Here is a 24166-nt window from a genome sequence, read left to right as displayed (position 1 = left end):
AGTGTGAGCGTGAGACAGCGAGTGCGAGCATGCGTGCAGCAGCCTAAGTGTTGAGTACAGATCGTGGGAAGCAGAAAGAGCAGTGGTTCAAGGAACGGTGAATATCTTGGGGATATCTGTAATCATGAGCGAATTTAAAACGAAGACTGAAATTTCAATTGAAATCCATGTGAATGAAGTAAGTCAGAGCTAGAGACAGTTCTGTGCAAAGAGATATGGCTGTGAAGACAAATTTTAGAGGATGCCTGGTCAACTATGAGAAGGGAAACAGAAAGCAATGAAGGTGAACAAAGTAAAAGAAACAGATGGTAATCCCATCACAGAGAGGAGCAGAACTTCGAGTAAGCATTCCTGAAAGAGAAGGGGCAGTGAATTAAACATTAATATAGCAATAGCCTGGGTTTAGGAATCAGATCAAAATACAAATGAGAAAAACATTACATAATTTTATTCACAAAGGAGCTAAAATACAAGATAAATTGATTTATTACAAATACAACACTAGCATGGCTGCTTCTTTGAACACAGCAATGAGAGGAATGAAGTGATTTCTTGGTGTTGTTTGTGGGAAGAACTTTGGATGAGTAAGCTGGAGGACTCCAAGGTCGTCTTCAAAATATTACCATGGGATCTTTAAGGCTTGCCAAAACCAATGGAACAGAAAGATGGGATCCCATTTTGTATTTAAAAAAAGCTTATAGTCAAGAAAAATTTATTTAGGCAGCACTCTTTCAATTATGCCTGGTTGATATTAATCAAGACCTAGAATTGTGCTTGAGCCCACAACCTTGACTGAAAGGCAGGTCTACATCAATAGTTGAATCAAGCTGACACTTACAAATACAAGCAAGAAGAGCCTGCCTTTGCAATTAGATGCTATGTCAAGCAAATCCAGAGCCATTTTTATACTGCTTCTGTTTGTGTTCTGAATCTGGGACAGTGATATCAGTGAGTCACCTGCTCTTAGCAGTTACACAACTAAATCCAGCTCTTACCCAGCCACAAACTCATTAGACACAGTTTTTTGTGGCTTTCTGAGTTTGATACCAGATTATAGAAGCCAGAACTAGCAGTGTAAAGGTGGTCCATCAGTGCATCTTCACTAGTCTCCTGGGCTCCAAAGCATCAGCACAAAAGGACTTTCTGGCTTTCAGAAATGCCGGCAAATAATAAGGTTGGCAGGTAAAAGTAGTCCCATTGTATTTTGTTTTCAGCACCACCTATAGCTACTTATAACACAAGCTGGTTTGGTTAGCGTGGTTACTAAGCAAAAGAGCGCAAGACTGTTGTGATGAGACTTAGCTTTTTTTTTTAATACTTTAAAGGCGCTACATAAATGCAAGGTCACAGGTACAAACCCAACTCAGGTGCTCCTGTAACCACTGAACCATGTCACATTGTCAAGCTAGGTATAATCAAATATTCTTCTTCAAAAGCATTTCCAGCATTTGTAGTTTAATTTTTACCTCAGCAATAATACTACCACATTCTGAAATCTCACCTAGTTCTATACAATTTAAATGCAGCAATATGTTGGAAAGCTGCACTGCTGCTGCTTCCCCTTCACACTGGATAAACTTGTAGCTGCAGCATGCAATGGAACATTAGCCTTAGTTACAGACAATTATGCAATGAACCTGACTCCGAACCAATTTGTTTCTTTCTCAGAACCAGATACTTGAAGTAGCTTCACCAAATATGTTGGTTTCCAGATACACAAGTCATCTTGGAAGAAAAAACACGGATTTCCCCGTAAAAGTTGGAGCAAGGACTATGCTAGCATTGTCCAAAATGTTAGCTACTAGCTATGTAGATAACTGTATTTTTGATTAGTAAATAAAAATGAGTCATAGACACAGGTCTCAGTACTGATTTACACAGTGTGTGCATGGGTACTTTAACCATTTTTTGATTTTGTTGGTAAAGAGGTAGATTGAAAAGCAGACTGTGTATGTGTTTATGATCATTGTGTGTACTGCACATCCTTGGTTATTGCTTACTGGTTAACTGCTTAAATGGTGTACAACATGCATGAAAACCCTGGACTCCAGCACCATGCAAACACCAGAAATGTGTGGAGAGATGAGGCACCATGTTCAGCTCAACTAATCATAATAACCGCTCCACGCTGTCAGAAGAATGCAATAATGTGCCCTATTGGTTGTGCCAAGGGCAAGCAGCATCCAACAGTGGTCCGGGTGGAGAGCAGGACTGGCGGGTTTTATTGTGCAAATCAACGTTGTCAGCAAACTCTCACTCTGTTCTAGGAAGATACTGGCCTCGAATGTGGACATTTTAGCACTCTAGCACTGAAAACCAAAAGAAATCCTATATTAAAGTTTTTAAATTTGGGCTCAATTTGGTTTCCCGCTTGTCTCTGGATTTGATCGCAGATGTAAACCCCAAATTTCTGTTACGGTCACGTGAGATGGGGTTGAAGGGCTTCCCTCTTGTTAGCCCACAACAGATTTAATTCTTTCTTAAAGTGGATGTACTGGTCAATTCAGTAGGTGTTTGATTACTTACTTGCTATGATCATAAGAACCAAATCGGACAGGTTTTCTTGAGTTAAGGAAGGAGGTTAACTTTTATTGTACCTAAACTGAATAAAATAATAAACAATGCACCAACTTTCACACACACACACACACACACTCAAGAGGTTTACACAAATAGGTTACAGAGTGGGGAAGGGTAAATTGGTTGAATTAGGAGTCCATAAAAAAAGGTATAGAGTCTGCGGATTTTGGTGTTTCGACTGGCTTCTAGCTGATTTCAGTGGTTATGAGGCTTTTAGTTTGAAAAGGTAGATGAGTCTCTTGGAGATAGTGATGTGGATGATTTCCTCCAATGGGGTTTCAGGTTGTAGTTGTCACCAGTATTAAAAGGTAGTAAGTCAACAAGCAGGATTTGAAAGCTTTCAAGCTGAACTGGAAAAAGAGAGGGGAAGCGAGAGAGAGGGAAGAAAAAAAAAAGGAAAAGACCGACATACATACATTTCTACAGCACCTTTCATGACCACTGAACATCCCAAAGTGTTTTACAACCAATGAAGTACTTTTTGAAGTGTTGTCACTGTTGTATTGTAGGAAGCAATCTGTGCAAAGCAAGATCCCATAAACAGCAATATGGTATTAACCAGATAATCTGTTCCAGTGATGTTGACTGAGGCTAACTATTAGCCAGGACACTGGGGATAACTGCCCTGCTCTACTTCAAAATGGTGCCATGGCATCTTTTACATTCACTTCAGATTGGACTTAAATCTAGTGTCAGATTCAAAAAGTGGCACTTCAGTCAGTGCAGTACTCCCTCAGTACTACATTGGAGCATCAGCCTAGATTTTTATACTCTCGTCTCAGGAGTAGCTCATGCCTACCTACAAACATACACAAACTCTCCTTTTAACCAACTTGGAATTTTGACATTTTAATAGCAAAAGTGTTCTTTTAAAAAAGCTAAGCTTACTTTAAAATAGTTGCACTGTGAGCTCCATAACAAGAATGACAAATAGCTTCTCACCATAATCAGATACAATAATGTGGAAGAGAAAATATTGTAAACAGAGTACTGATACAATATGCAAATTTAAAATATTCTACCAATGCACCAAAATTTAATACAATTGACAGCAACTGTGCAAGTAACCAGCGGTAAGTGAAGAGGTGCCAAAAACATCTGTGAAATTACCCACATCCGCTGGTATTCATTTCCATTATCCTTTTTATCATATCTGCATCCAAACAACACACTGATCTTTTATCATGTCTCTCTCTTCAGGATGGCTTCACAATAAATGTTGCTGCTTTGGAAACAACAGATCCCAGCCCTGGCTGAACAGCAAGAAAAAGGACAGGGAGGGAAAGAGAGACCATAGTTTGAAGTTGCAAAACCTTATCCAAGCAGGCTCGCAATTTGAGTGACAATAGCAATGAGATAAGAGTCGAGGGAAGAAGCGGAGAAAGAATGTCTAGAAACTGAAGCGCTGGGAATGTATTAATAGTATTGCTATCCACTTTACAAATCGGTCAGAAATCCTTTAGATAAAATAGGTTGTCACGGGTGTTCCAAATATTAACCATTCTTTTCGAATGCACTTTGTTCAGAAAGCACAATTTTACAAAAGGATAAAAGCAAAATTATGCGGATGCTGGAAATGTGAAATAAAAACAAGAAATGCTGGAACCACTCAGCAGGTCTGGCAGCATCTGTGGAAAGAGAAGCAGAGTTAACATTTCGGGTCAGTGACCCTTCTTTGGAACTGGTTCCGAAGAAGGGTCACTGACCCGAAACGTTAACTCTGCTTCTCTTTCCACAGATGCTGCCAGACCTGCTGAGTGGTTCCAGCATTTCTTGTTTTTATTTTACAAAAGGAATGTGAGCCCAGTATTAGGTCAGTCAGCAGTCTTGGTTTTTAATCAGGTATAACCATACCCAGGTTGACACCGGGTGCCACGTGCACAGAAATAAAGCACTCAGTGCAAACAACTGGCAGTGTGTCCAAATGGGAAGTGAAGTGCCAGAAATTCAGATTCCAACCTTGATTAGTCAAATAACTACTTTAACAAGTTTCACTAGCTCAAAACCTAGCTGTTACATCACAGAAATGTAAGCACAAGAGAGAACCATTTCAGCCCATAGATGAAAAGTAAAATATCATGGATGCTGAAAACCTGAAACAGAAAACACACAGCAGGCTAATCAACATGTGTGGGGCTATTAATTACATCTACCTTTCAGGTATACATCCTTAAATGTAGAATAATTTGTTCTCTCCTCTGATGCTGAGGGGCTGTTTCTCCAGCAATTTGTTTTCAACCCACAGCATTTGCACTAGCTCCCCATCACAGCCATCTAGACAATGGCCGGAATTTTACCCTCGTCGGACAGGAGCCATGCACTGAATGAAAAGTCAGTGGTGATCCTGACTCCGCCTGGCCTGGGGATCCAGACCGCATTTTACTGTCCCCAGGCCATTAACTGGTCTGAGGCGGGACTTCCACCTCATTGAGGCAGGAGGTCTCGTCTAATAGAGCTATCAACCAATCAGCGGACCGGCAGCTCTTAGTCCCAGCAGCGTCATCAGAAGCAGTGGCCACTGCTGGGACTGCAACACAGCTTTGAGAAGAGGAGGAAGGACAGCCCCAGGAAAAGGTAAGTTTCTGGGGCCTTGCCGGAGGTGATCAGTCAGGCCCCAGTGAGGCAAGGGTGGTCAATTGGAGGGATGGGGGTGTGTTGGGCATTGGGGGTGATTGGAGCATAGGGGGCGGTTGGGGCATAGGGGGCGGTCCTCCATCGGGTACAGGGTGTCTGATCAGGTGGACCCCTCCCACTGGCCATCAGAAAGCCACCTACTTTTAACAGGCGGCTTTTCCTGGGCCTAGGCTATCCACTAGCCAAAGGTAAAATCCCTGTGGCAGCGGGCAGAGCCCCTTGTGGCCATTAACTGGCCACTTAAGGACCTTGATTGGCCTGGGGAGGGCAGGTCATTTTTCGTCACCACCCCATGTAAAATGGCAGCGCACGCGGGAGCGGGTCGGGAAGGGCCTCCCAAGCCTCCTGCTCCATTTTACATGCCCCCATCATCCCGCTCTTTGGGGGGGGGGGCGTCAAATTTTGGCCAATTTCTCGTCTTTCTCCTTCCCTTTAATATTTTTTTTCATGTTTATTTTACACCCTCTTACCCTGATTGACAATTTCAGAAGCTGATGTAATGCAAAAAACTGTTGCATGAAAAATGTCTTAACTTTTATGCTTCTATTATTAATCCTAAATTCACATCTTCTTGTAACCAATTCTCCAGCCAATAGGAACATTCTGTTTATTCCCTCAAACTCTTAAAAATGTTTTATATTTCCCTTCTGTGAAATTTTCTGTCAGCTTCTCTGCTCCACTGAATGAATGCTGTCCTAGTTTTACAAGTTTCTCGTTATAACTATATATTTTACCTCTCCATGGTTTCAATATCCTATTATTCACACAGAATTCTAACTATGGCTTAACCTTGTACTGATCCATCAGTATCTCCTTGCTTTTATATTGAATACCCATATAAAAGCCAGAATCCATTGACCTTGTTAGAGGCTTTTTTTACTTTCAATCCTGCTTTTAAAAAAAAATGGTGTATCTGCACTTATAATTCTCATTGGAATAGAGGAATATAAATGATCTATACCATTTAGGGTACATCATCAGCTGATTCTTTTCCCTAAAATATACAACTCATTTCTTTACACTAACTTGTATTTGTCTCACTCCCATCTACATGCATAAGTTGTCTATGTCCCCCTGCACTCTTGCACACCTTTCCTCTATGTGTCTTGTTTCCTTGTTTGGTATTGCAAGCAAATATTGATATTTGCAGTGAATGCCCAATTCACTGCAGAAAATAGAGGCCCAATGCCAAATATGGGGCTCAGAATTAGCTACATCACCTAGAAACATCCATTTACTCTCAAAACCCATTCTCTATCTTTCAAGCAACCTGCTATCCAATGCCATCACTTTACATTTAATCCTAATCTTTGCAACAAGGCTCTTTTATGGAACTTTATCAACTGCTTTTTCAAAGTCCAAATACACCACATCCACCAAATTCCATTCTCCATATGTTTGATAATTTCCATGACTACTATCATCAATTTCTTCAAGCAGGACCCGATGAGCACTAATTCACACTGTCTGTCCCTGATTAGCCCACAACTTTTTAAATGTTCATCAATATCAATTATTATGGTCTCAATAGTTTTTCTCCTACCAAAATAAAGCTAATTTGTCAATCATTAGCACCTTTTTTTTTAATAAATCAGAGTTCAGTACATTCCAACCTTGGTTAATTCATACATGCAAAGAACTTTGTTAAGCTATACTTAGTACTTCTGTGCTTTCACCACTAATGAGAGTCTGTATCCTGGAATGTAGATCATCCAGACCTGGTGAATTAACATGGAATCTCATTGATAGTTTTTTTTTTCCAACTATGTATTTAAAAGTTGCTCAAGTTCTCCTGGAATATTCTTGTTGCTTTATCTTTAATGTGACAGGAGCAAGAGTGCACAATCTAACATGAACAACTGTCATAGATGCACCTATGCTCAGCAATCAGGGACTGACTGCCTGACTCTCCTGAATCATAGAGGCAGAGAATTTTACAGGCTCTCAAAAGAGCTAACTGCATGCTTTCCCCCAACTTTCTCCCCCATACCTTTTTACATTGAGCTACATATAGTGACACAAGTCCCAGCCAAAATACAGACGATTGGGTAATTCCCTCGTCAATCACACTTGGAACGAATGAATGACTGGGATCGATTTTGTGCACATAAATTGTATTACATAATAATTCCCCACTCACTGTATTTTTCTGGAGAAATACTCCTGCTTTTATTGGGAGACTTTGCCGTAATTCCAATCACGAGGTCTGTTTGATGTAGTTCGTAGAGACTCTATTTGCTGTGTAAATTCACAGTTTGCTGTAAAATAGACTGTTTATTGTAAATCCTGCCACTGAGTGCCACCCCACTTCAAATTCATTGGCTGACAGTGGTGTCAATACTCACTGCTTTTTAAGTTTTTCTTTCTCAAACATTTACTCACATTAACTGACGGTACAAAGTCCTTGTTCTATATTTATTCTAGATTAGATTTACGTTATCACATTAATGGAGACAGAACTTCTCTGTTAGATATATTTAATTTTGTTAAAAATGATCAGATTTTTGACTGTAAAGGGCTCTCTCACTACAATATCTAGAAACTCAGCATTATTATTGCAAAAGCGTGTCAATTTGTCCAGAAAGTGCTGCAATTTGCTAGTGGGTCAAGGAGAAAACACGAAAGCTCATTATCCTTCAGGTTTAAATATTATAATAGAAGCAGAATGCTTTAATCACCATTGGGGGCAAAGAGGAACAGAACCAAGATAACAGAAAAGAAGGTTGCAGAATAGTAATTTTATCAATGGAAACACCACCAGGAGATAGGACACACATTTAAAGTCAATCTAATTAAAAACTGCTAGAGTCGAGGAATTAGAATAATTTAGCAATTATTTATCCGATTGGTGGCTCACAGGAAGCTGCTGAAGCGGAATAGGTTTTGTGGATTTATGGGTCTCATTGTACGTGTCCAGGATCTAATTAGCCTTCGTGTACTTAATTAGTTCATTACAAGGCTACAATTAGGCACCTTATTGACTATTTTTTTTTAAACTGACAATAATTTAATTTATCGGATTTGTAACTTACAAGATGACAACTTTTTTTTTTTATATGCTCTATATTTACCCTTCTTACATAGAAATACATGTAGAAGTTCCAACTTGGAAAAAGGCCCAACCAGTCCTTGCTTCCATTTTCACAAGCAAGTAGTTCTGATCATTAACTAACCTTATTACCATATCCTTTCCACCCATTTTCCTTCATCTATTCAATCTAACCTTGAAAGTTGGCAGTTTTTATATCACTCACTCACCCTGAAAGTGAGTTCCACACCTCAATTCTGAAGAATCATCTCTTCTCCTCTGTTCAAAATCTCCCACATTGAATGTTGTATCTTAGGCCCCTCATTTTTTACCCGTGAACTACCGGTAAAGTCTGCCTCTATCTATCCAGTCTCATCATTTCATCATTTGAAAACACTCATGTCATAGCACCCCACAATCTCTATTGCATTGTAGCAGTGTGAAACGGCTAAAATTTGAGCAACAGGTGAAGCCAGCCGTTTCACACTGCTACTATGCAGTAGCAACACAAGTGGTATTTTCCTCTGATGCTGCCATCAAGCCAAAAAGACATTCTGCCTACCCACACAAGTGAGTGATGTCGTACATGAATTCCAGCATCGGTGCAACGTCAGGTACAGAAACCATACATCCCAATGACCAGCAGATCAAATTAAACAGCACGTCCTTTTGGCTGTTCGCAATTGGCAGAGTACTGACCATACTCAACCAGCCTGTACTTACAAAATTCAGAACACAATGTCTAACATTAGATGTGGTTCCACGATTGGACAGCACTTACTGAACAATCCCGAATGTGCTAAGAACTATACTAACAACCAATTTAAAATTACCAGTCGGGCTCGCAATGTGGCTCACTTACACTTGCTAGAAGCTACATATATTCATATGCTGGGACCTGTCCTCTGCGGGCAAAAGGAATATGTCCAGGAGTTGCGCCTTTTTTGAATTAAACAAAAAAGCGAGGGGTCAGTAGTTCCCTGGTGCATTTTCCATGCCAATGCCTCGACCAGAGTTGACTTGCCAACCAATCAGCACCCTTTTCTCATGCAATATAAACTGTTGCTCCCTTTGAAATCTGACATTCTTGCATCCGTCCCCTGATAAATGCAAGGTAAACAGCTTCGCCAGCATGTCTTTTTTTTCAGTATTACTCAAGTTCTGTACTACCAAGCGACTACTTACTTTTGCAACCAAAATGCATCATCTCACACTTACTGACATGAAATTCCATCTGCCACCTTTTACCAATATCCATTTGCAGCTTCCTTAGGTCTAAGCTATAATCTATTAACTGTACCTCCTATTTTGCTATCATCTGCAAAAATCTGATGGTACAACTTTGAGGCCTATATCCAAACCACTGATCTACATAGTGAACAGAAGTGGCCCCAGAACTGAACACTGTCAGAGACCACTACTCACTTCTAATCATTCTGAAAACTGCCCGTAACTCCTACCCTCCATTTCCTCCCTTCGAACAAGCATTAATCCAGTTTGCTATTTATCCTCTAATTCCAGACACCTTAATCTTCTCTAGGGATCTCCCATGTGGTACTTTATCAAGAGATTCCCTAAAGTCCCCATTCACTGCATTTCCCCAATCTACCATTCTGATACCTCCTGAAATAATTGAGGTTTGTCAAGTACAGTGTCCCTTTTTAAATCCACGTCTGCTACTCCTAGCTATTTCTCTTTGTCTAAATACATTGTAATTTCATCCTTAGAGACTTAAACAGTTTAACTATGATGAGCTAATCAGTCTATAGTTAACCAGGTTATCTCTTTTATGTTATGTTAAACTTGTATATGACCCTCATCAGGCTGCATTTAAGAGTACTGTGCATGGTTATGGTTTCAATAGAAAACAACATAGAAGCAGTGGAGAAAGTGAAAAATAAGATGGCACCAGAACGGAGAGATTACAGCTATCGTGAAAGATTAAATAGGCAAGGGCTTTTTTTTCTTTGAAGTCTTTAGAAGTGACGTGACAGAGATCTTTAAAATTATAATTGGGTTGGACAGGGCAGATGTGGCGACAATTACTCCACTTGAGAATTTCCAAAATTAGGGGCCATAAATACAAGATAGTTACTAATAAATCCAATTGGGAAACAAAGAAAAATGTCTTTACTCAGTGGTTAGAATGTGGAATTCACTACCGCTGTAAGTGGTTGAGTAGATGCTTTCAAAAGGAAACTGGATTACAGCACGTGAGCAAAAAGGAAATAGAAAGATACACTGAAAAGCTGAGTTGAGGCAGGTGGAATGGGAGGAGACTCATGTCGAGTATAAACACCAGCACAGGCTAGTTCAGCCGAATAGCCCGTTTCTGTGCTGTATGTTCTATGTAATTCTACTAGACTGGTACCTTTGCTATACTCTGGAACTATTGTGAAAATGTAACTTGGATGGCATGCACAGAATTCAGCAATCACCTACCCTCCACCAAAAATGTCTCCAGCTTAAACAATGGCCTGCAGAGAAATACTTTCTTCTCTCCTCCATCCCCTTCCCTATTTCTCAAAGACTCTATCTTATACTGGAATACAGTTCCATAAAGGCTTATGAGAAGTGAATAGGCAAATGCCAGTGAGCTACATGTCCATACAGTGCTTGATATGATCTTCAATGAACTTCCATAAAGTGCATGGTCTCTTTACATCTTATGCATGGCACGGCGCGCACATTATTTATCCAACAAGGCCTGCATGGTAACTTTTCAGGTCGCGCATCTGAGCAGGAACACAGATTGGATGTACAAGAAATAATGTGGTGCAGCAGACTGGAGAGCCAAAGAAATTGAGGACAATAAACATAGAGGGTTGTGAGGTTGTGGGATTCCCCACTCAAAGTAGTGATTGAAGCATAAGCCATATCACTATTTAAGAGTAGATCAAATAGGTCATTGAAATAAAAGGGAAGAAAGGGATGTGGAAATGTATGACTTAGGGCAAAGGCTCATGTGGAGGATGAAGACCAACACTGATTGCTTGGGTCAAACAGCCTGTTTCTGTATTGTAACTCCATGTTATGTTCCACCAGTGAAAGCAGCCTGGGAGACAACAAGTAATGATGCACCTAGCCATTTATACAAACAATTAATAAAATAGAATATGCCACAGAAAGGATTGAAGTGACCAAATAGTCAACATAATAAAATATTGATACAGTATCGATATTCTGCCAGCAGTCCAGATAACTGGAAATTCAGTTATTAACTGATTTATATACAGAACATGGTAAAGGTATCTGGAACAGATCATGATTTGAGCAGCTCCTGTAAATTGGACTTGACCACAAGTAGACTCAAAGTAAGCTGTTGGATTCTGAACACACAACATAAACCTTTTGCAATAATATGAAATCTTAACAGCATTATTTCTCCTGGCCAAGTCGGCTGACCCCCATCACAGCCAGACTTCCAGTTGAGTGATTTAGAGCTGTACAAAAATTGGCACTTCAGTGGCCATAAAGACAGTGTATTTTTTTATTCGAACAGCCAAACAGCAACAATCTGCAAGGAGACTTCGGTAGAGGTTTAAAAAAATTCCATTCTGGTGATTTATGCATTACATTCCTGCAACACATGATCAGCCGCTGTTTATGTCTACATATATGAATTAAATACAATATTATCATGCTTCTCTTAAATATAGTAGTATAGCCCAGTTGCTCAACAACATTATTGCACACCACATGCCACAATTGGGAGGCACCCAAGACCTGACCACATGATCTCACAACAATATAAAATAGAGTCATAGAGTCGTACAGCATAGAAACAGGCCCTTCGGCCCACCACGTCCATGCCGACCATAATGCCTATCTATACTAATCCCACCTGCCTGCATTAATTCCATATCCCTCTATGCCTTGCTCATTCAAGTACCTGTCCAGATGCCTCTTAAATGTTGCTACTGTTCCTGCCTCCACCACCTCCTCAGGCAGCTCATTCCAGATACCCACTATTCTTTGTATGAAAAATTTACCCCTTTGATCCCCTTTAAACCTCCTCCCTCTCACCTTAAATCTATGCTCTCTAGTTTTAGTCACCCCTACCATGGGAAACAGACTCTGGCTCTCTACCCTATCTATGCCTCTCATTATTTTATATACCTCTACCATGTCCCCTCTCAGCCACCTTTGTTCCAGGGAAAACAGACTCAGCCTATCCAATCTCTCTTTATAACTCAAGCCCTCCAAACCAGGCAACATCCTTGTGAATCGTTTCTGCACCCTCTCTAGCTTAATCACATCTTTCCTGTAGTTCGGCAACCAGAACTGCACACAGTGCTCCAAATGCGGCCTAACCAACGTTATGTACAACTGTAACACGACATCCCAACTCTTGCACTCAATGCCTCGGCCGATGAAGGCAAGCATGCCATATGCCTTCTTCACCACCCTGTCTACCTGTGTTGCCACTTTCAGGGAACTATGTACTTGCACCCCAAGGTCTCTCTGCTCAAGAACACTCCCCAGGGCCCTGCCATTCACTGTATATGTCCTGCCCTGGTTTAACTTCCCAAAATGCATCACTTCACACTTGTCTGCATTAAATTCCATTTGCCACTCCCTTGCCCACTTTCCCAGATGATCTATATCCTTTTGTAACCTCAGACAACCTTCTTCACTGTCCACTATATTACCAATTTTGGTGTCATCTGCAAGCTTACTAATCATGCCCCTTACATTCACATCCAAGTCATTAATATATATGATAAACAACAGAAGGCCCAGCACCGATCCCTGCGGCACATCACTGGTCACCGGCCTCCAATTTGAAAAACAACCCTCCACTACCACCCTCTGCCTCCTATCACCAAGCTAATTTTGTATCCAACTTGCTAGTTCACCCTGGATCCCATGTGTTCGAACCTTTTGGACCAGCCTACCGTGTAGGACCTTCTCAAAGGCCTTGATAAAGTCCATGTAGACAACGTCCATCGCCCTGCCCGCGTCAATCCTTTTGGTCACCTCCTCGAAAAACTCAATCAAATTCGTGAGATACGATTTCCCACGCACAAAGCCATGCTGACTATCCCTAATCAGACCATGCCTTTCCAGATGCATATAAATCCTGTCTCTCAGAATCCCTCCAGTAACGTTCCCACCATGATGTAAGGCTCACTGGCCTGTAGTTCCCTGGCTTATCCCTGTTGCCCTTCTTAAATAAAGGCACAACATTAGCTATCCTCCAGTCTTCCGGTACCTCACCCGTGGCCAACGATGATACAAAAATCTCTGCCAGGGTCCCAGCAATCTCCTCCCTTGCTTCCCATAACATCCTAGGATACACCTGGTCAGGCCCTGAGGATTTATCCACCTTAATGTGCTTCAATATCTCTAACACCTCCTCCTTTGTAATGTTGATATGCTCCAGGATATCGGTGTTCCCTCCCTTGACCTCACTAGCTTCCATGACCTTCTCCACGGTAAATATGGACGAGAAATATCCATTTAAGAATATTTGCCAATATAGAATCTTGTGTACGCGTTGGCTTAGCAGTATCAGTCACCTAAGTAAAACTTATGGGGTCAGGTTCCACTCTAGACTTGAACTCATAATCAAGGCTAATACTTTTGTGTAGTACTAAGGGACAGCTTGCCTTTTGGAGGAGACATTAAACCAAGGGTCTCTGACAGTAATGGCAGACGTAAAAGATCCCATGGCACTATTTGAAGAACTGAAGTATTATTCCAGTATCATGGCCAACATTTATCCCTCAACCATCGTCACCAAGAACATTATCTAGTAATTTACCTCACGACTGTTTTATGGGGCCTTGCTGTCAATAAATTAGCTGCTGCATTTCTTTAATTTGCAACACTGACTACACGCTATAAACAAATAAATAAAATGTAATCCCTTGGCTGGGAAATATTTTAGGATATCCTGAAGTCATGAGAGGCACCATAAAAATGCAGGTTCTTTCTTTTTCATCAGAATGCACAATCAAAACAAACTAACTGTTATAATATGTGCAGCAGTCCAAAGAATTGAAAAGGAAACACAGAACTTGAGATCAGTTGAAAAAATTAATTAAACACATGAAATAATTAACTAAGTCCTTTATTTATTATTTGAGATTGCAGAGAGAGCTAATGAAATAAGGACACGGATATCAGGTAGGCTGTTAAATAGTTTCTGTATTTGAATAGCTGTGGTCAAATAGGTCTCAGCTCCTTTGTATTGTGTAAACACAACAGGTGCAAGAATAAGTTGTCATATACAAACCTTCTTAGGTACAGTACTTTTAATTCCCTAGAAAGAGGGAAAAGAGGTAAACAAATGAGAAGTTTATAAACCTTGGATCACTTGATTGTACCTGATTATATAAAACAATAACAAAAGAATAGACTTTACATGGAGAAAACCAAATAAATACAAAATACAGAGTGCAGAGGTTTCTTACAAGTTACAAGATCTGACTTTCTCTGCCATAAAATCAACACTTCCAGAATACATCACAATTTATAATTTTATAAATCCTACTGCACTGGCATCCAAGAGTTAGCACTTGATGCAACTCGTGGTCTGTATACAAAGACAGGAGTTACATTTTACAAAAAACCCCAGGGGGGCTGCAGAAATGGCATCATAACATAACACACAACCCTAACAGGGGCTGTCCTCCATATTTTATCAGTCAGATATTTGTTAAGCATATAGTTTCAGTGCCAGTTTCAATTAAATATGTAGCAATGTGATTGTGCAAGCATGCAAAGTGGTTGCCATGGGGACAGTAGCACACTCATTGATGCCGACGCCAAACAGCAGAGCATTTTAGGTTTTTACCATGAGTCAGTAGTATAGCTTGAGCAAGTTTTGTCTGCAGGCACGAGAAGAGTAGGTTTACTGGGAAAATAGTGCTATTTTACAAGGACATTCACTTATTAATATCTAATATATAAATAGGTACTTTACCCTGTGGTTAATTTATTTGCCAATGCTTAATTCACTGAAACAACTGGAAACTATTCTGTGTTGTCTAAGGCACTCTGTGCCATTCTCCCATAAACAGAAAGGAATCACATCGAGAAAGTAAAAGAACGTCAAAAATAAATAATGACGCGATGATGTTCAACAATGTCACTAATGTGTCCACAATATATAGCCTGGCGCAGAAACAAATGTCTATCCATTCCTCACTGGTTCCTTGCAAACTGCAACACCACATCCATTTATTTCATTAATCCACTGGGTGTGCTCTATGTCATACTGCACAATGGAAAATATGCTTTCTCCACAGCAACACTGCAGCATTCAAACCCTATAATGATGTGAACAGACATTTTCACATACACTTGAAAATAAAAGAACTCTTTTTACTGATCTTAGAGTAGGCCACTAAAATATAGGACACAAGAAAAAAAATGGCAAATAGGTTACACTACTCACTATCACAGGGGTGGTAAAGGCAGTTAGCATAGATTCATTGAAGGGGAAGCTGGATAAACACAAGGGAGAAGGGAATAGAAAAATATGTTGATGGGGGTTAGATGAAGGAGGGTGGGAGGATAAACACTGAAACAAACCCATTCGGACGAATGACCTGTTTCTGTGCTGTAAATACAATGCAATACTATGTACTATCAAGTTTAAACCAGGACTGGGAAAGTTCTTCAAGCACAAATATCACACGCATAAGTGGGTTTTATAAAGCACCTTCTCAAAAGCATTCATGGCACACCATAAAAAATTAACAAGTATTAAAAATCTTCAATTCACAACACGGGCATAGAAGAGGCATACTTGCAATTAAAGCAGACGTGTAGGAAGGGGAACTGCATGAAATTTACTACAAACAGACCAGGCTGCCTAAATATGTTGGTATTTATGTTCTTCATGAATCTCCTCCCACTTTACTTCATCTAACCCCATCAACATGTCCTCCTAGTCTTTCTCCCTCAAAGGCATTCACATTATTCGACTCAACCAATCCTTCTATAGTGTGTTCCACATTCCCACCACTCTGGCTAAAGAGGTTTCTCCCAAACTCTTTACTGGACTTATCAGTGACCATTTTATAACATGCTCCCTAGTTCTGGATCCCCCATAAATGAGAACATTTTATCTACAATAATAAAAGCAAAAAATTGCAGATACTGGAAATCTGAAATAAATTTTAAAAATGCTGGAAATACTCAGCAAATCTGGCAGCATCTGTGGAGAGAGAAGCAGAGTTAACGTTTCAGGTCAGTACTGATGAAAGGTCACTGACCAGAAAAGTTAACTCTGCTTCTCTCTCGACAGATGCTGCCAGACCCGCTGAGTATTTCCAGCACTTTTTGTTTTTATATAACATTTTATCTACATCTACCCTTTCAAATCCCTTCATAATTTTAAAGACCCCCATTAAGTCACCACTCAACCTTCTCTTCTCTAGAGCAGGGGTTTACCTCGAGACGTGACTATTCCAACACACTCCTGGCTGTTCTTCCGCATTCTACCCACTGGAATCTTGAGGTCATCCAAAACTCTGCTGCCCGTGTCTTAACTCACAAGAAGTCCCATTCACCTATCACCCCTGTGCTTGCTAACCTACACTGGCTCCTGGTCAAGCAACAACTTGATCTTAAAATTGTCACCTTTGTTTTCAAATCCCTCCATGGCCTCAGCCCTCCCGAGCCCTGCAATCGCCTCCAGCCCCACAACCCTCTGAAATATCTGCACTCCTCTAATTCTGGCCTTGAGCATCCCCAATTTTAATCACCCCACCATTGGTGGCCGTGCCTTCAGTTGCCTAGGCCCCAAGCTCTGGAATACCCTCCCTAGACCTCGCCACCTTGCTTTCCTCCTTTAAGACATTCCTTAAAAATTACCTCTTGGACCAAGCTTTTGGTTATCTGACCTAATATCTTTTTATGTGGCACGGTGTCATATTTTGCTTTATAATGCTTCTGTGAAGCGCCTTGGGAAATTTTAGTATGTTAAAGGTACTATACAAATATAAGTTGTTTATTCGTTTTGATATCGCCTTCTGCGGCTCGGTGTCAAAATTTTTATTGATAACATTCATGTAAACTTCCTTTGGAAGTTTTGCTACATTGTATAAATGCAAGTTGTTACTGTTTCTTAGTAAGTGAAGTAAGTGGGCAATGACTGCATCTCGCAAGAGAATTTTTTTTTTTAAAAAGAGGGAGGTGCTGTAATAAAACAGTGGAGTAGATAATCTGGAAGGATGAGGTCAAATGGATTCTCCTGTAATCTTCTGATTTCTTTAAAGACCCCTTTGATTTCCCAATCTAACTGAACCTGAGCTATCAAGTCAGACTGCTTCAATCTACAAACATGCATTACTCCAGTACAAGTGCAACCTGAAAAGAAACTTTAATAATACCAATATACTCCTCCAGAAGCACTGAGCATCAATTGCACAATGGCTGGATAAAATATATATGCAAAATTAAAACTCCTGTCAATATAGCTAGCAAAATCTCTCCAGTTTTCTTCCCCTTACCAACTAGACCTACAAATGTAACCTAAACTCAAGTCTGATGACATCAAGTTGCATTTGCTCCAGATACAACAGAGATAAGAGTCTAATACGACCCACTTAAATTAAACCTCCACAGTGGGGAGTAGAGATAATGAACAGTTTCTAGGCCACACAAGCACAACGAAGATCACAGAATTTAAAATGTGTTTCAAGGGCTTCTATTGTGCTGCGTGTGCCATTTCCAAACACAACTGCAGCGTATTCAGGTGATGTACTGGGAAAGGATTTAGAATGAATTTTAGAATGAATTTATTCTCTTGCAAAACTGCTACTTACTAAACTGGTCTTGGAATGAGCTTTTTCCCTCCCCTTTTCAAGATCCTGTCTTATGTTGAGGCAGGGTTCTGCAGGATCTGATTCGTGCTGGAGTATTGTTCCGCAGTGGCCAATCACCTGCAATCTCTTGCCCAAGCTGCTATTCTACCTTCCCATGCCTCTCCTAAATGACCATTCTGTGTATGCAACCCTAACCAGAATGTCAATGGGCTAAACAACCATGAAGGGAATCACAGTGAAGCCCAAATATGTCCTCATTTTATATCTTTTCATCAGGATTAACTAGATGGAATCAGAGAATTGCAGCACTGAAACAGGTCAATTTAGTGTTCACATGTCTAATCCCACTCTCCATACCCTTACATCTTCCTTTTTTTTTAATAAAAAGCAATTTCGGACTGGGAACCCTGGCTCAGTTTTCCCATCCTTAACCCAGAAGCATTGAGATAAACTGCAGCACAACTATTGCCATTCATCTGAGATCAGTAACTTCAGCACACACTGGCAACTGAAAAAAAGAGGAAGGTGGTAAAGATGGTGTGAAACTGAACCTTTGGGGGAACCTGCAATCAGTTCCTTAACTGTTAATAAATCAAAATACTAAACTTGGAACCTTAATAAATCTCGACAGGGTTTATTTCTGAGTAAAACACAATACTAAGTTGGACGAAGCAGCTCAATGCACTGGAGAACTATCCCTAAGATTACAGCCACTTTCAGGTTTTTCAACTCATCAGTGGCTACTTTTAAACCCATGAAAGGAAAGTTACAGGCATAGATACATAAAGTTTTGAGCATAATTAATAGCCTTGAATCCAAACAGCAATTAATTTGCAGTTTTAAAAATTGAGCAACACCCTCACTTTTATATTCTAGTCCACATTTCCTTTTATTGAAAATATATTGCCTAAATCTATTCTCCTTGATACCTTAATTTCCAATTTATGTCCCTGGCTGTCAGGATTACCTGTAGTAGTCAACCCATTTAGTACAGTAAGGAAGAGGCTGGTTCTAGGATACACACAAACGATTCATGCATCTGTATTGATTTGACTATCCAATTTTCCAGTTACTCCCAAGTTCCAATCAAATGAATATAACCTTCCTTTCCCCCATCTACAGTAATGGAAGGCTCATCCAATTGTCCCAGAGATTCACATTTTGGGATACTGACCAGCCTAGTTGACTGCTGGAACCAATCTTTTACATTTGCCTTCAGGAGAAAGAAAAGGATACCAAGAGAAATATTTGATGCTTCCTGACTATATCTGCATAATCAGATTGCAAAGGTCTAAGGTTCTCAGCTGTATAATGGAGAATGCAGGAATGCTAGCCTCCGCCCCAAACCACAGCGGCACAGGACAATACCTGTGACTTTCATGGCCTATCCAATCTGAAGTAGCTCTGATTAGACTTTCAGTTCCCATCCACATCTGTGCAGCCACTGTGGCATTCGCTTACATTACTTACAGCAACAGAAATTATGGGTAAAATGTTTTTGCTTCAAACAACATGAATGTCAAGACCTAACAATTAAAAGCATGTGATAACATTAGGAAGCACAAATGAAAATTATCACAAAATATAAAGTAAGAAGTTAGAAGGTACAAGTATTTTTAATCACTCAAAATGTTATCATTCTTCACAAAGTTACAATCCTGCAAAGCATATCAATTGGACGATTGAGAAATTACATTGTATTCTAATGGTGACAGTGTCTGAGAATGACAATGTAAGTGAAGACAACACCAGACTGACTCAGCAACTAATCACATCTTATAGACTGCAACACCTCTGAGCTCGTCACTAATTTTAAATCTAACACAAGTTTTCGGGGCACATTGAAACGCTGCAATCATCCTTTTCAGGAAGGGAATGAACCAGAAACTCAGTGCATAATTTCCACAAAAAAAACCCGTTGCACACAGACAGTAATGATTCATTAGCATCATAATGCATCATTAGGTTGCATGTTTACCAACAAAAGCTTTACACAACTTTTGCAGTGATCAACCCTTTCAATAGGTACTCTCTTTTTCTACCCACCTGTATCCAATTTGCAGTCGTTTCACCGCGTAGGTGGTAGGTTTGGGGGCAGGGGGGGCGGGGAGGATGAACGGAGGTTATTACTGTAATACATTTTGCCTTGAATTGGGGGGGGGGGGTGGCTTAACTCTAAACAGCACCTTAATTGTGAAAGGCCATCAATGAGCTAATGATGCAGGCTGCCTATTTAAGTGGCTACTGACAGTATTCCTCTCCTCTTACCTTGCTGCTGCTTGCACCCCAAGGCTCACGCTCTCCGCCTGCTGCTGCTGTGCAGCCGCGCGCTCATCTCGCTCCCCCACACTGACGACGGGAGGAGCCTGGAGACCGCCTGATTGACGGGCGGCGTCAGCCAATCAAAGCCGGCGGCAGCGGGCGCCGGCAGCCAATGCGGGCGGAGCAGGGGGGCGGGGCGAAGCGCCAGCCGCCAGGTTGACGCGGAAGGTGTTAAAGACTCAGGTGGCGCCTCATATTCTGGGCACCAACACATAACCTGGACAGGCAACCCATGACGCTGTGGAATAAAGCTGCTAACGCCGCCAATTGACTGCTCGTCGTATTTCTTTTCTGTTGCATTCTAACATAACGTACTCAAATGTAACAATGTGTTTCCTGCCCCATGAATACTTTTGCTAACGTTGCGCACCCAGAGCAACCACTTGAATGAACGTTGCAAACCACGAAGGCTGCTGGAATAAGTTAAGGCATTGCACCGACTGAATAAATGGGACAGATCTCTATGATCCGTCATTCGCCAACCGCCAGCGTCCTGCTGGTGACTTCACCAATTTTCATTCAACCCTTACTTTATTGTAGAGATGCGAAAGAAGGAGAATGCATTGGTACGGGAAAATAGTGAAGGTTTATTTGCTTGAAAAACTAAAAATAAACCTCGGTTTATTATGTGGATTCCTTTTCCGAGGGTCGTTTTCTGATCTTTAAAAGGTTGGGAACCACAAAATATGAGGAGAGGTGAAAAAGGAATATAACGCTCCCCCTGGCCAGTCATCCCCACGGAGGTTTTCCTACACCTCCCATCACTGATCTACAATCTTTACATTTAAAACCTGATTTTTTTTAAAAATCCAACGGCGTTCTCACTTGTACTCCAGTCTGCACAGTGAATGGTGATGATCGGAACATTTACACACTGGGCCAGTGGCAGGTGAATGCAGGCTGAACACCCAAAGCTGCCACCCGCTTCAACTATCAGAAATATCTGTTCGCTACCAAAAGAAATTTGCATCTGAAAAGGGACGTTAAACCCTTTACTCAGAGCGAAATTGGATTATCAACGAAAACCAGTCGAGAACTCCCGACGTTTCCATTCAAAGTGGAAATTAAATTAAAGCGCTACCCCAGAGACACAGCGCTTCAAGTATCATTTTACAGTCATTTACAAGAAATGTACAAATGGAAACATTCTGCGTTTCAAAAGTAACAAGACACGCCATAACAGAAACAGGCTAAAGTGACACCTTTGTTTATTTCTAGTACACAACCGGCAATTTCATCAACAACCATTCATTCAGCCTCTGTGTCACTAGCTAGTCATCATACAATACCGCGGCCTCCAATCCATATCATTGCTCATCTACTCACTGCTTCTAAAGCTTAATGTACTGAATAAACTGGTCTTACCCACCCCCATCTGATTTGTAACGAGTGGCATTCACCGTGCAACCACGATCTGGACAATGTATATGTTTCAATACAGACCCTTCAGCGCTTTTATTCAAATACTGGACGACGAATCATAAAAAAACTGGGATCTGGCTGAAAAAAAAAATAAACCATACCGACCATTAGGTACTCCTCTGACAGTCCACAACCCCAGACAAGAATTCTTTCAGGCTGAGCACAAAGTTTGATGCATCACGTAGCTGTGAGCAGATGAACAGTAAAAAAAAAGTAGACTCTTTGCGACCACCGAGGGCGGCGCAGTCAACAAAAGGGGTCGAAAGCGGCGGCTCCGGCTGCTTTACACATCATGCACTCTCCTTTTTCATTCTTTAAAAGCTTGATTTTCTTACCCAGCTTCTTTCGGTAGTGAAAGTATTCCCCAATCCGGGATTGAGGGAGGAGGGGGTCTCTTAGTTCCCAGGCTGCGAGATGGATTACGGCCCCAGAGCAGGAAAGTTGTCCAGGCACTTGGTTTGCCGTTCAGCGATGTCTGCTTCCCGCAAACCACCCCAGCCCCCGAATGCAGCCCGTGGTTGGAAGTTGCTGAAAAAGTTCAGTCCAATCCACCTCCAAACGTCTGAGGTCACTGCGGCAAAACGTCGCGATACTGAAGTGCAGGAGTGCCGAGGGAGACTCGGCTGTGTTGTTACTTAGGGACTGCAGGCTTACTGGGGGGAAGGAAGGAAGGCTTTAACTATTGCCACTTTCTCAGCAAGTGAGTGAGGCGACCAAGAGCAAAAACGATGAATCTGGTTTTCTGTAAACAGGAAAACGAAACGTTTTAGGAGGAAGCATGTTTCATTGTTTCTATTTGTAGAAATTAGTGCAATGATCATGGAGAGAGGTACTGGTGATGAGGCAGTAACCTGATCAACGAGGCCAGATATTGTCATAAACCACGGGAGAGCATCGTAAGCCATGTTCTGAACCCCAGATTTTTAAAAAATCGCTTAGAAACCCTCAAGCAGCATCTGTGAATGGAGCTAACGTTTCAGATCGTATCAAGGTCATCGACTTGAAAGGGTAACTCTGTTTCTTCTCCCTCAGAGAAATTCATGGAACAGAAGAGGGTCATTCGGCCCATCGTGTCTGTGCTGTCAAAGAGGAGTGGGGAATGCAGGCGTCAGTCCCACGACCTCACACATGCAAAGCAAGCACTCGTTTTTTACTTGGTTTTTTTCTGCTTTTATCTCAGATTTCCAGCATCCATGGTACTTTGTTTTTGTTCTGAATCTCAGGCCTTTTTTGATGGACCGAGAAGGGCTGACCAGAGTCAGAAAACAAAAGCAAAATACTGCAGATGCTGGAAATCAAGAAATGAAAAGAGACAATGCTGGAAGTGCTCGGCATATCAGGAGCATCTGCGAAGAGAAAAACAGAGCGGAAGTCAATGAACACCATCAAGCATCTCAAGTACCCTGTTTAGGGCACCACTGATAAATGAGAGAAACCTACAGGCCAAACCAAAAGATGCTAAAATAAACATCAAAGTCCCAACAAAAGTAAAAGGGTTCCTTCCCAACTAAATCAAAATGTTATTATCAGTGTGTATAAGACATTCTATATCCTGTGGTGCCCAACCAGTTGCAGAAGGCATCAAGCGTACTGGACCCCGCCTGCTCTCTCTCTCGAGGGCCACCGCTGAATCCCAGGATTAGATTTTGATATTCAAAGGACCGAGTTTTTTTTAAGGGGCACTGTCTATGGAAAAGGTATTTGGGGAGCTATTTTTATTACTGAAATATAACATGAGAATACACTTGGGCGGCACAGTGGCGCAGTGGTTAGCACCACAGCTGCAGTGACCCAGGTGCGGTTCTGGGTACTGCCTGTGCGGAGTTTGCAAGTTCTCCCTGTGATCATGTGGGTTTCCGCCGGGTGCTCCGGTTTCCTCCCATAGCCAAAGACTTGAAGGTTGATAGGTAAATTGGCCAATGTAAATTGCCCCTAGTGTAGGTAGGTGGTAGGAGAATTGAGGGAAGGTGGGGATGTGGTAGGGAATATGGGATTAATGTAGGATTAGTTTAAATTAGTTGATGGTTGGCACAGACTTGGTGGGCCGAAGGGCCTGTTTCAGTGCTGTATCTCTCTATGACTTCAGATATGATGTTTGTGTGAGGAAAGTGACAGCTTTTCAGGCTCGAATGCTCTGAGCACAATGAAAGTTTTTTTCATGGAGATTGTGTCTTTAATATTATTGCTTTAAGTTGTAAGGGTGGCCTTTATATCTAATTACCTTCTCCTCAGCCCAGTTGACCCCCTCCTCTGCTGAAGTCTGTGACTTATACTGTGGGATGGTTTCCATCGCACCGTCAACTCTCTAGAACCTCATTCAAGTTATCATTTTTCATGTAGCTTAGACAGCCAGTGTCCAACTCAAAATATCTGCATTGATATCATGTCACAAAAACAT

General features: G+C 41.2%; 1 protein-coding gene across 10 annotated transcripts in view; it reads right to left on the bottom strand.

The window, feature by feature from the left end:
- sipa1l1 (signal-induced proliferation-associated 1 like 1) overlaps positions 1-22300 on the bottom strand; it is a 371020-nt gene extending 348720 nt beyond the window's left edge. For 5 of the 10 annotated variants that reach the window (XM_068039563.1, XM_068039562.1, XM_068039576.1 and 2 more), the window contains exon 1: positions 22104-22298. The gene's annotated coding sequence lies outside the window, so the exon portion shown is untranslated. Of the gene's footprint in view, positions 1-20292; positions 20367-22103 lie in introns of those variants that run through there. The other 5 variants (XM_068039575.1, XM_068039579.1, XM_068039578.1 and 2 more) reach the window with 3 other exon arrangements.
- Between the last annotated feature and the right edge of the window lie 1866 nt (positions 22301-24166).

Source organism: Heterodontus francisci, chromosome 9 (genome assembly GCF_036365525.1).
Source record: "Heterodontus francisci isolate sHetFra1 chromosome 9, sHetFra1.hap1, whole genome shotgun sequence".
Lineage (NCBI taxonomy): Eukaryota > Metazoa > Chordata > Chondrichthyes > Heterodontiformes > Heterodontidae > Heterodontus > Heterodontus francisci.
The sequence above is the reverse complement of the archived record's forward strand: the minus strand, read 5'-3'. Positions and strand labels throughout refer to the sequence as shown.